Below are 12,645 nucleotides of genomic sequence, written 5' to 3'. Positions count from 1 at the left end.
AGAGGAACCCAGACCTCCCTCCTGCCTCCAGAGGAAACTTGAGCAAGTCTCATTGCCTCTTTGCGTCTCTGCTTCCCCCTTCTGTAGAACGGGGGTGCAGTGCAGCCTTGCCTCCCTCCCCACACAGTTGCTGGGGAAGGACTGGGGCACTGGACCATGGGGGGATAGAGGGGACCAGCCCCATCAGAGACTGCTCATCTCAGAGGGATGAGATATCAGACCCTGCTCCTCCCCCAGCACCAGCCCCCAACCCCAACAACCCTGCTCTGGAAGACACCCCACCTCAGAAGCCCCGGTCACCCTGGCCTATCTGCCTCAGGTACTCAACCAGGCAAACAGCATCCCTTTGCAACCTCTTAATTACTTCCTGGGCACCTACTATGTGCTGGCCCACACAGGAAGACATGATGGCAAAGATCTTGGGAGTGACCTGCAACCATCCAGACACTTCCCAGATAGAGCTCATTTAAGCCCACAACTGTGTCTGACTCCTGATTTCAGCTTGGGTCATGATCTCATGGTTCATGAGATCAAGCCCCAATCAAGTCTGCCTCCCTCTCCCTCTCTCTGTCTCCCTCTCTCTCTGCTCCTCCCCTGCACTTGCGCATTCTCTCCCTGCCCCCCCCCCCGCAAATAAATAGATGTTTAAAACTTTTTTTAAAAAGCCTCATAAGTGCTATAAGAGCTGCATCATTATCACCTCCCTTTTACAGATAAGAAAACCGAGGCTCAGAAAGGGGACATTACTTCTCCAACGTCACATAGCTTCTAAGTGGTGGGACTGAGATTGAAACCCACATCAGTCTGGTTTCAGAGATTATCTCGGCTGCCTTGGGTTCTCCCCGCCCTCAGGGCACTCACTTCGGAAGTCACCTGGGACAGACAAAAGCAAAATGTTCCAAAAACCCTGAAAGAAGAGCTGCTCCTCTCACAGGGCACGAGGGTCTGAAAGGCAGGCGCTGGTTGCGGGTCTCAAATCCATGGCTTCAGCCCCTTGCCAGAGCTCACTTACAACCATAAAACTGGCCCGGGCCTGGGCAGGGGTTGGGAGGGACAAACATAAGCCAAGCCAGGCCCCAGTCTTCCCCCTACTTCCCCCCCACCACCGCCACTGCCCGAATTCCCATGCCACGTTCTGTCCTTGCTGACCTCGTGTGCTCCCGTTTCTCTCTAGAGCTTCCTAAAACGTCGCTCGCCCTGACAATCTCAGGTCATCCCCTGCCACTCCCAGCCCTGAACTCTGTCCCCCAGCAGCTTTGCCTCGTGTGCATTCTACTCTCCCCACACTGTGTCCTGCCCCCAGGCCTGTTGATACTGTCGCCTCCACCTGACATACTGTCCTCTCCCCACTGTCCTCTTGCCTGGCTGCCCCCTCTGGGCTGGGTCAGATGGCCCTCTTTCGGCACCGACGGTGCTCCCATCTTTGCACTTACCACACCCCTTTATTATCAGCTGGCCCACCGGACCCCACCTGCCTCCACAGAAGCAGAGACCGGCTCAGCCACCACTGTGTCCCCAGTGCCAGGACAGGGCCTGACAGATCAGGAAACACTTGTGATAAGAATAAATGAGTGAAGACGGTGAGGAGCTGGCCAGTCCAGAGGCAGGAGCGCCCCACCAAGCTGGGCTTTCCAGTTCTCCAATAAATACCTCATGAACCCCTTCTCTGTGCCAGGCTCCAGGCTAGACACTGAAGCACCAAGTCATGTGAGAGAACATCCCTTCCTCCACATTGCTCACCTGCTTCCAAGGAGCCCGGAGGATACAGTGATTAAGAACACACGTTCAAATCCCATCACTACCACCTACTAGCTGTGTGACCTTGCACCAGTGTCCTACCCTCCCTGTGCCTCCATTTCTTTATCTATAAAATGGAAATAATAACAGCAGCTATGTCAGAGGGTGATTTGAAGAATAAACAAAGTAATGTGTGAATGTGGTTTAGAATAGCGCCTGGCACGTTACATATGTGCAAATAATGACAGCTCTCTAGCCCGAGGCTGGCCCCTGCCCTGGGAGCGGCCTCCCTCAGGTGGACACCCGCCTCAAGGATGCCCTTGTGCTCCTGATCCCTCCGACAGCCAGTGAGGCAGAGCCAAGAGAGCACAGGCTGAGAAGTCACCCAAAGGGGAATGTAAGACCTGGCTCTCCCAACCAGCTGCGTAACTTTGAGGAAGATAGATGTGAAATGGACCATTTCCCCCAGAACCCAGCAGAGCCTCCGTTTTCCCTCAGGATGAGTAGGGAGGGAAAGAATAACTGCTCTGCCTGCTTCGCAGAGCATTGTGAGGATAGAACAAGGCAGTGGATGTAAACGTCCTTGGTGAGCTACACAGGGATTATTCTAATCAGAGCACTGCATCTAGAGAGTCAGCTGGGCAGGCTGGACCAGGCTTGCGTGTGCATAAGGAAATACACCCCATGCCAGAATCCAGGGACAGGGAGCTGCTGGCAGAAGGAGGGATGAACAGAGGGTAACAGACGCCTGACACCTTTATAAGCAGGGCTGTGATGTGCTTTGTGAGCACACCCTGAGGAGGCCCCATCCTCTGACCCCTGAGGCTGATTTCTGGGGCCCTCTCCCCAGGGCCTGCCAAGATCACCATGACAGTGAGGGCCACTCCTGAGGACTCACCCTGGCTGAAAAGCTGTCCCTGTGCCCTTGAATCTATTAAACAGAACAATGTGATTAATTATTTTACTGTCTTTCTGGCATCAACTTTAACTTGCTTCACATCCAGATTTCCAATTACATAAGCCCGAATCTTAAAACTCAGGAGGACATGTATTATTGAACTATTTGCAATCGGAGTTTTTCAGAGCAGAAAGAGCTCTGCCAGGCAAGAGCCACACAACCGAAATGCATGATTCAGAACCCAGGAGACAATCTTTCCACGAGGAGGGCTGTGGGGTGCAAGCAGGAAAAGAATGGAGAGGTTGAGTCTGAATCAAAGCTGGCAAACCATCTCTGAAGGGCAGAGACCCCCAAGGGGAAGGCAAACCATTTGAGGGCTGGGAGTCAAGGGGGACACACTCATGCAACAAACAATCAGACTTGGTTGAGGGAGCTATTCTTTTTTTTTTTTCCTTCAAACTACTTACAAAAATTTTATTGCAATATAATTGATATATAATGTTATATTAGTTTCAGATACATAACAATGATTTGATATTTGTATAGATTGTGAAATGCTCACAGTGAGTCTAGTGAACATCCATCATCTCACAAGGTTGTAATTTTCTTTCTTGTGATGAGAACTTTTAAGATCTACTCTCTCAGCAACTTTCAAATATACAACACGGTATTGTTAACTATAGTCACCATACTGTATATCATATCCCTGTGACGTATTTATTTTATAACTAGAAGTTTGTACCTTTTGACCTCTTCATGCATTTCTCTCACTTCCCAACCCCTGCTTCTGTCAACCACCAATCTGTTCTCTGTATCTACAAGATCATTTTTTATTTTGGGTTTTTTTTTTCCAGGTTCCACCTATAAGTGAGATCATATGATATTTGTCTTTCCCTGTCTGATTTATTTCACTTAGCATAATGCCCTCCATGTCCATCAAGCTGCTGTAACTGGCAAGATTTCCTTCTTTTTTATAGTTGAATAATTTATTTCGCTGTATATATGTACCATTTGGGGGGAGGTATTCTTTGACGAAGATAAAGTAACCTGGGTTAGCCCAGCCATGCCAGCTCTGGGTTTAAAATAGAATCGCATCATTACTGATGCCAATGTTTCACTGATTCATTGTACTCCCTCCACCTGATAATTCCAAATTTCTAGCTGCTTTCAGTACCTCCTTAACTGGTCCCGGAAAGCTCATGTATTTTTATCAGCAAGTCCTATCAGCTACTGCTTCATCTCCTCCTTCAGCGCCCACCAAATCATAGGAGAACACCCCACCCCTGTTTTGGGGCCACCTGTAAGCCACCCTCCACCAGGCCTTCTCCACCACAGATGTGCTGGGAACCGTAGGTAGTCCGCAGCCAGTCTGTGTCTCTCTGGGGACTGCCTCTTCCCTACTCTGCTGCTGCAAGGAGGCTTGTGTTCCAGTGATTTGCAGAGGTTTGATTAGAACAGTCCTTTTCATGCTTACCCAGTGCAGCTCCCTCCCCACAGGCCTTACACATGAGTCCATGGTGGACTTAGACCAGGATAAAAGTCCTCAGACAGATATTTACTCCTTGCTAATGACTCCAGGCTTATTGCCAAGCTGAGTTTATTGATTTGCCGCAGTGCTGCAGTCAGATTCCTGGAGGACCCTCCAATCAGTCCCCCAGACAGGCTCAGCTCAGGATCAAGACAAGGCCCTGGTACAGGAACATAGAAGGGACAGGAGCAGGGAGGTCACTCTTGTTTGTTGAGCTCCAGTCACACGCCAAGTGTTGGACCATGCTGTGTCCTCATAGAAACCAACTAGATAAATGCCATTAGCCCCATTTCACAGATAGTAAAACTGCAGCCCTTAGAGGTTAAGTAACTTGTCCAAGGTCCCACAGCTAGTAGATGATACCAGGCTCTACCAGGATCCATCCCAGTTCTGTCGGATGCCAAGATTCAAGTTTTAACTCTCCCTCCTGCTGCTTGTTTAAGAACATAAAACTTGATAATCCATTACCAAGCCTTTGTCTAGAGAAAACTATTCTCAACACAGAGGAAATAAATGTTCTGTTTGTTTGTTTGCTGCCAGGGAAGCAGAGGGAAGAATTATCATCAACAAACACAGGCACAGGTTTGTTCCCTCCTGGAGTGAGTGTTTGCTGAAATAAACTGTAGACTTAAAAAGATGACCCTAGAGAAGACAGCATTCCTTCTTTTAAAAGCACCCCTTGCCCCTTCTAATAGTAGAAACTGATCAGCTCTTTGTGAAACCTCTTTCCACTTCTCCTGAGCACTGAGCTAGGCTACATTTCCCAGAGTTCCTTGAAGTTGGGCATGGCCATGTCCTTGGTTCTGGTGAATGGAATGAGAGAACCATGACAGCAGAACCATGTGGTCTATTCACATATAAACCCCATGTGATCCTCCATGCGTATTCCTTTTCCATCAGTCTCGTGCAAATAAGCATCATGAACCTTGACAGCCACGGGTTAAAGGTGACAGGTCCAGAAAGTGTTAGAGCCTGGATCCCTGAACTAGTAAGGAAGGAGGATCACCCACCTATCTACAGTTTCCAGAAAGGACACCCAGCTAAATGTGAATTTCAAATAAGTAATGAATAATTTTTAGTATATTTTTGGGACAATTTGGGGACAAAGGCAACAACCCCAGTCACCTTTCTGGATCAGCCATAGGCCCTCAGGATCACTGGGAAGATGGTTATAATTTGAGACCTACTTATACTAAAAAGTTATTTGCTATTTATCTGAAATTCACATTTAACTAGGTATCCTATATCTGATCTGGCAACCTTGCCCCCATCAGGACAACTATCTTAGTACTTCATAGGAGTGAGACCTCTGATGCCTACTGAGGCATCAGATATCAAACAGTCCAGGCAGATGAGCTCAGTGTAGAATGATCAGCATTTAAGCAAGTGGACCAGCTCTTCTTGCCTGGACAGCTGTAGCCTGTGAGGCTTTCACCTCTCTCCTCTCTATGGACACATCTGGAGCAGCCAAGAGGAAGAGAGAACCAATTCAGTTCCTGCCCCATCCCTCACCCTGGAAGCTCTCCCCTAGGGGTCACCAATAATTCCAGAAGGTTCACGAACAGGTGCAAACTGAGGCTCAGAAAGCCCGGAGACTAAGTAGTCAGAGGTGAAAGGGGTTTTGGGAAAAGAAGGAGCGACACTGAGCTCCTCCTGGGCACATGACAAGAGCCACCAGTTTTGGCATTCACAGAGCAAGAGTCTTGGTAGATAAATGACTGGCCAGTACATGCTGGAACAGTCTGGATCAGGAGCTATGGGCAGCTCAGAGAGTCAGGAATGTGGGATCTTGACATCCAGTCCTGAGGCACATGGTGGGAGTTATTGCTAGTGTGACCCAGAAAAAAAGAACCAAGATTTTGGAGCTATGTAGACATAAATCAAGTCCTGGCTCTGCTGTTTTTGCACTTTAGGTAGGTTCTTTCACCACTCTGGGCCTCAGTTTCCACCTCTGTAAAATGGGCTAACACAAACAAGTGTTGTAAAATTACCTAAGATAATGTACCGGAAGAATTTAGCTCTTAGTTGGTGTATGGTAAATGATACTTCCTCCCCTGAGGGTCTGACTGCTGGAGAGAATAATACTCATGCCCTCCCCTTTCTTCCCTCCCCTGACTCTCCTAGTCCAGAGACCACTGCAGCCAGTGTTGCATTGAAGGGGGTACGTTTCTGATGCCTCCATCTTCCCCTCCAGTCAAGGACCACAGAGTTCCTATCACCATAGAAAGAGGGTTCTAAATAGAAGTTGGGCTCCAGGCAAGCCCCCACACAAGCCTCTCATAATATTGCTAAAACTCTGCCCTGTATGAGCAGAATGGACTTTAAGTAGGCTAGCCTGGGACCCAATGGCCACTTCCAGCCTTGTTTCTCCAGACCAGAGCCTCGCTCCTTCAAAAGAGACTCCCTGGGAAGCTCTCACTGCAGGAACGGCAGGTGGGGCCTGAGCTCCAGCGCCCAGATGCTCGTTTCCAGCATGCCCATCGCTCACCTGCTCCTGGAAATGCTCCCGTTGGCTCCTCTGGAGCCATTACCGTTCGTCATGTTTATCTGCATTTAGGTGCAGTGGGGATTCACACACTTCGATCTGTCTTTGCTCATGAAGCAATGGCCCAAAAAATGGTAATGACGCCTCTGACGCTACGGCATTCCTGCATTCTTTACACACAGGCTTGCCAGATTTAGTGAATAAAAATACAGGATGCCCAGTTAAGTCCAAATTACAGATAAATAATGAGTCATTTTTTAGGATAAGCGTGCCCCATGCTTATTTGGAGCATATTTGTACAAAAAAAAAAAAAAAGACTCATTTTTATATCTGAAATTCAAGTTTAACAGTATCCTGTGTTTTATCTGACAACTATACTCACCCATACTCCCGGCGCACCTACATCGCTCCCGGCTGGAGAGTTTTCATAATCGGGCAAGAACTGGGGGTTCTCCTCTGCCACATTCAAAGCTGTCTTTTTTGGACATCTGCACCCCCCATGCCCTTCCACAACAAGACTCCTTGCTTTTCCCTAAATACACACTTTTCTACCTCTGGGCCTTTTCCTGCACCATTTCCTCTGCCTGAACTACCCATTTCTCTGTCTCTGTTTATTTTCTACCCCGCTGCTCCTTCAAAGCCAAGTTCTGGGCATCTTCTTCAGAATATGTACGATCCCTTTCCCCTGCCCCCCCTTCCATAGCCCCGTGTCTCCCGCTCCCTTAGAACCATGAACACTTTCACTGGAGCAGCCGCTCTGTGCCGAGAGCTGTGCCAGACACAACCTCAAGACTGTGTGCGGCAGTGTGTGCCTGTGCATGTGTGTGCGTGTGTGTGTGCATGTGTGTCTGTGGAGATGTGCACAGGAGCTTGTGTTGAGATGAGGTGGGAATATCCTCCCATGGCTATGTTCAAATAAACATCCTTATGTATTCTGAGGAAACAGAGATGTGCACAAAGATTATGCCCAAGGAAACTTGTCCCAGCATTTTTTTTCTGAGACTAAAAAAGGTGAAAAACAACTTGAATGTCCAACAAAAGGGAAATGGCTTGATTCGGAGACTTGTACACAATGAAATGCAGTGCAGTCACTAAAATGATATTACAAAAGAACATATAATGACCCTGGTAAATATTCATGATGTATAAAAGAAGTTAATAAAAGAGTATATGCAATACTACTCTATTTTTAACATCCCTGTGACAAGACATGAATTTGAGACATTAATCAGTTTGTTCTCACTGTCTCCCTCATACTCCTTTAGTTCCATGGCCCCCACCCCACATGACAGCGTTCATGCCCCACTCCACTCTCATCATTACCCCAGAGGGCAGTTGTCTGAATAGGACCAAAGAATAAAAGTCCCAAGTTCTTAGGTTTTAAGTTCAGGAGCTACGGCCCAAGTGTAGGATAGACAAGGCAGGATCCACCTGCCCACCCAGATTAGAGACAAGGCACTCAGGCCCCTGACATCCACCCTCTTCAAATGAAATCTCACAGGAGGGGAGAAAATGCTAGAGGCCCCCAGACAAGCGTGGAGACCCCAGAGCAGAGATCCTGTGTGCCTGCACCCAGTGCTGGAGAGAAAGCAGTGGCTAGAGAACAGGGTGGGTGATGTGGTAGACCTAGACATGAGACAGCCAGTGCTGCCCCCAACCCCACAGTTTCCTGCAGCCCCAGACTACAGAGCAAGACATTCAGAAAATTCTCATGGCTCCCAAAGTGGGCACTGAAGTTGGCTGGAATAGAAGGTTGTGAGCCAATCAGAGTTTTGTGGCCAGAATGACCCTCAGAGTTGGCTGCAGCCATACTCAGTGGGTTTTCAGCCCAAAGGGACCTGTCTACACAGGCCAGAAGGGACCAAGGAGATAGAGGATGAGTAACAGTGCCTTCTCACCACTTAGTCTCAACCCACAGGGTGGGTGAGACAGAAAATCCTGATGAGGGAACAATCCTGAGCATGACAAAGCTCTAAAACCTGAAGTCACTGAGAAGTCCCTGAATATTAATGACTTCCATAAGAAATCACTAGATTGTTTTTTGTTTTTGTTTTTGTTTTTGTTTTTGTTTTTTTGCATCAGGCAGAACAGGAGCACAAGCGAGGAAACTGGGGCACTTACAAGAAAAAAAAAGTTACATCTGGGTGTATCCACCTTGAGCTATGAAATGCCTTCCCTTAGAGCACACGTATATACCTGCATCAGACTGGAAGGCCCAGCCTTAGATGGTAACTGTGGTTAACAACACCCAGGGATGAAGGATTCCTAATTGTTCTTCTGTGGCTTCTCTGAATTACCGGGACCCCTCAGCAGCTTCCCTGGAATTCTCCAGGGTATGGCATCAGGGCTATCCAATTCCAGCCCCCAAGACCAACTCCCAGGAGTGACCTTTCCAGAAGCATTTTCTAGGCTTAACTGAGCAGCACGGTCTTTCCCACCACCCGCCCACCTCACAACCTACATCCTGTCATAAGCTATGACAAGTATTAGCAGAAGACAGAGGAATACTCCTACAAACATGGCCTTCATCCCCAATTCAGATGTATGCCCTCCAGGATCTTGGCCAGTGACCATATATGACTTCATCCCATCATAGCCCAAGGCCTCCAGGCAGGGGCACTTCAGAGCCATCAGGATCATTCCCAACCCAGCCTTAAAAGAGAATCAAATGCCAACACTGGAACACTGTGTGGAATTACACATGAGCTGAAGGTGAGGAGTCTCAGCTCAGACATTTTATTCTCCCTCAAAAGAAGGTCACCATCAGCCGCAGCATCTCTTACTTGACATGTCTCCAAAGGCGAGGGAAATAAAAGCAAAAATGAACTATTGGGACCTCATCACGATAAAAAGCTTCTGTACAGCAAAGGAAACAATCAACCAAATTCAAAGGCAACCAACAGAATGGTAGAAGATATTTGCAAATGACATACCAGATAAAGGGTTAGTATCAAAAATCTATAAAGAACTTAGCAAACTCAACCCCCCAAAAGCAAATAATCCAGTGAAGAAATGGGCAGAAGACACGAATAGACAATTTTCCAAAGAAGACATCCAGATGGCTAACAGACACATGAAAAGATACTCAACACAAATCACACTGAGATACCATGCCACACCAGTCAGAGTGGCTGAAATGAACAACTCAGGGAACAACAGATGTTGGAGAGGATGTGGAGAAAGGGGAACTGTCTTGCACTATTGCTGGGAAGGCAAATTGGTGCAGCCACTCTGAAAAAATGGCGTGGAGGCTCCTCAAAAAATTTAAAATAGGATTACCCTATGACCCAGCAACAGCACTACTAGGAAGGACACAGGAGTGCTGATTCAGAGGGGCACATGCACCCCAATGTTTATAGCAGAGCTATCAACAACAGCCAAATTATGAAAAGAGCCCAAATGTCCATCAACTGATGAATGGATAAAGAAGATGTGGTGTGTATACACACACACACACACACACACACACACACACATATATATACACATATACACAATGGAATGCTACTTGGCAATGAAAAAGAATGAAATCTTGCCATTTGCAACAACATGAATGGAACTGGAGAGTATTACGCTAAGTGAAATAAGCCAGTCAGAAAAAGACAGATATCATATGTTTTCACTCATATGCGGGATTTGAGAAACTTAACAGAAGGTCATAGGGAAAGGGAAGGAAAAATAAGTTACAAAAAGAGAGGGAGGCAAACCATAAGAGACTCTTAAATACAGAGAACAAACTGAAGGTTGATGGGAGCAGAGAGAGGGGAAGATAGGAGATGGGCATTGAGGAAGCCACTTGTTGGGATGAGCATTGGGTGTTGTATGTAAGTGATGTATCGTGGGAATCTATTCCTGAAGCCAAGACTACACTGTATACACTATATTTTAGCTAACATGACAATAAATTATTAAAAATACCAATAATAAATAAAAATGAAATGCCAATAATAATAACCAATAAAAAAAAAGAAGGTCACCACATGTCCTGGCATGGAAAGAATGCAAAATAATAACAGGAAAGCTGTCTTATATTGAGAACTTGAACTCTCAGCTTTATGCTCATTAATCTGTGCATTTTATCATTTCATCCTTTTAACAACCCCTGAATAGGTAACTCCTCTTAGCACTAAGCATCCGCATATCCTGGTTTGCTGGAACAATCTTGCTTTATGCCTGTTGTCCTGACCTAGTGTCCCAGTCTGGATGACCTCAACAGTCACCTTAATTATTACCCCCCTTTTATAGCTGAAGGTATGGAGACTCAGAGAAGTTAGGTAACTTTCCCCAGGTCACACAGCTAGAATGTGGAGGGGCTGAACACTGGCCTCAGTCTATCTGACTCGGGAGGTGCAAGTGGTTAGCAAGCAATAGAGAAGGGCATGGTCATGAGATATAGGCAAGGAAAGGACTGTCAGCCAGACAGGAGAGGTAAGGGTGAGATCAGACCCCTTCCATCTTTACTTTCCCAATATTTCAAAATAAATATGCACCCCTTTTACAAATCTCTCCATTAAAAATAAAAACCAATAGTTGGTGATGGGGATGCCCTTGCAGATGAAAGTGCTCATTATAGAGACATTTTGCCTCCCCCAGCCCTGCTCAGGGAGCATCTGACTGGGTGCCTCAGAGCCCTGTGCATCTGGGCAGCCCCTTCTGCACCTGCTGTTGGGGCTGGGGTGGGCAGAGATGCAAAAGAAAAGGCCCTGTGTGAGGGCCCACAGCCCAGCTTCCAGTCCCCTCCACTCTCTCTCTCTCTCTGAGCCCCATCTCCTTATCTGTGAAGCAGTCTTGATAATCCAGGTCTTACCTGCCTCCCAGAGTTCTGTCAAGAAGACATCCAGGAAAAGCCGGGTTAAGGGAGATTTTCTAGAAGCGCAGGCCACATGGCGGTGAGGTGAGCAGCAAGTAGGGCTCATCGGGCTTGAGTTAGCATGTTCTCTTTCTAGTAGGTAAGTTCCCACTCTGTTATTTATTTTTCATCCCCTTCATAGGACCTTCAAGTAAATTTAAACATCGTCCTCACCTGGGAGGAAAAGAAAACAGCACTCAGCTCAGGGTACACTGATCATGTCTCAGGCCAGAAACCGCAGCATCCAATGTGGAAAGGGGGGATGGAGCTGAAAGGAGGCCTCTGACAGGGGACCCCATGGTGCAGAACCAGAGACTGATCTCACTTGCAGACCCCCCATGGAAGCTGGCCCAGCTGAGCCGAGGCATTGCACACACAAGCAGCCAAACCTCCTTGAGGAGACAAGGGCCTTTCTCAAGGGGTGCCTTCCCCTCTTGTAACCGAAGTCAGCCATTCAGCTTCCAGACGGGCCTTTGCTCTGAAATGATGGAAAGACAGGGGGCCTCTGAGCCTCTGCTGGGGAGGACCCTATGCAACTGCTTGTCCCACAATTTCTGTGAATAGCAGACAGGGCTGGGCAATGAATGGAGCACTGGCTTATTCAAAGGCTAAAGGCCTAACTCTGCAACATAAAAGCTACATGGCTTAACTTCTGAGCCTCAGTTTTGTCATCCATGAAATGGGACTGTTAAAACATGCTCTGCCTTCATTCCAGATGGGGAAGACTCTCTAGTCCAGGAACAGGCAGGGTAGCTAAGGCCCATAAGAAGGGGTTGAGTGATTCACCTACTCACTAGCCCAGCTTTATCTTTTCTCCTTTATCCCTTTTCCTTTCTTCATGCTTTTTTTTTTTTTAAGTTTATTTTATTATTTATTTTGAGAAAGAGAGACAGTACAAGCAAGGCAGGAGCAGAGAGAGAGAGAAGGAGAGAAATAGGATCCCAAGCAGATGTGGGGATCAAACTGATACGAAGCTGGACACTTAACTGACTGAGCTACCCAGGCACCCCTCCTTTTTTCATGCTCTTAAAGAGATACTCTGTTACCTTGTCCCCAGAACACTATTCCCATCATATCTAACATTTGATTCAAATTAATTCACCCGGTAGGTCTTAGGAGCCATTTTTTGTCCTCAAAGAGAGATGCCC

General features: G+C 47.2%; 1 long non-coding RNA gene across 3 annotated transcripts in view; it reads right to left on the bottom strand.

Annotated features, from left to right (window-relative positions):
* The window catches only part of LOC121034677 (uncharacterized), a 70,828-nt gene extending 59,155 nt beyond the window's left edge, over positions 1 to 11,673 (bottom strand). For all 3 annotated transcript variants that reach the window (XR_005792558.1, XR_005792557.1, XR_005792559.1), the window contains exon 1: positions 11,456 to 11,673. This is a non-coding gene — a long non-coding RNA (uncharacterized LOC121034677). The remainder of the gene's footprint in view (positions 1 to 11,455) is intronic.
* Positions 11,674 to 12,645: the final 972 nt, after the last annotated feature.

The sequence above is a fragment of the Herpailurus yagouaroundi genome, unplaced genomic scaffold, assembly GCF_014898765.1.
Source record: "Herpailurus yagouaroundi ecotype Mexico unplaced genomic scaffold, PumYag 160, whole genome shotgun sequence".
Lineage (NCBI taxonomy): Eukaryota > Metazoa > Chordata > Mammalia > Carnivora > Felidae > Herpailurus > Herpailurus yagouaroundi.
Note: the sequence above shows the minus strand (reverse complement) of the source record. Positions and strands in the feature narration are given on the sequence as shown.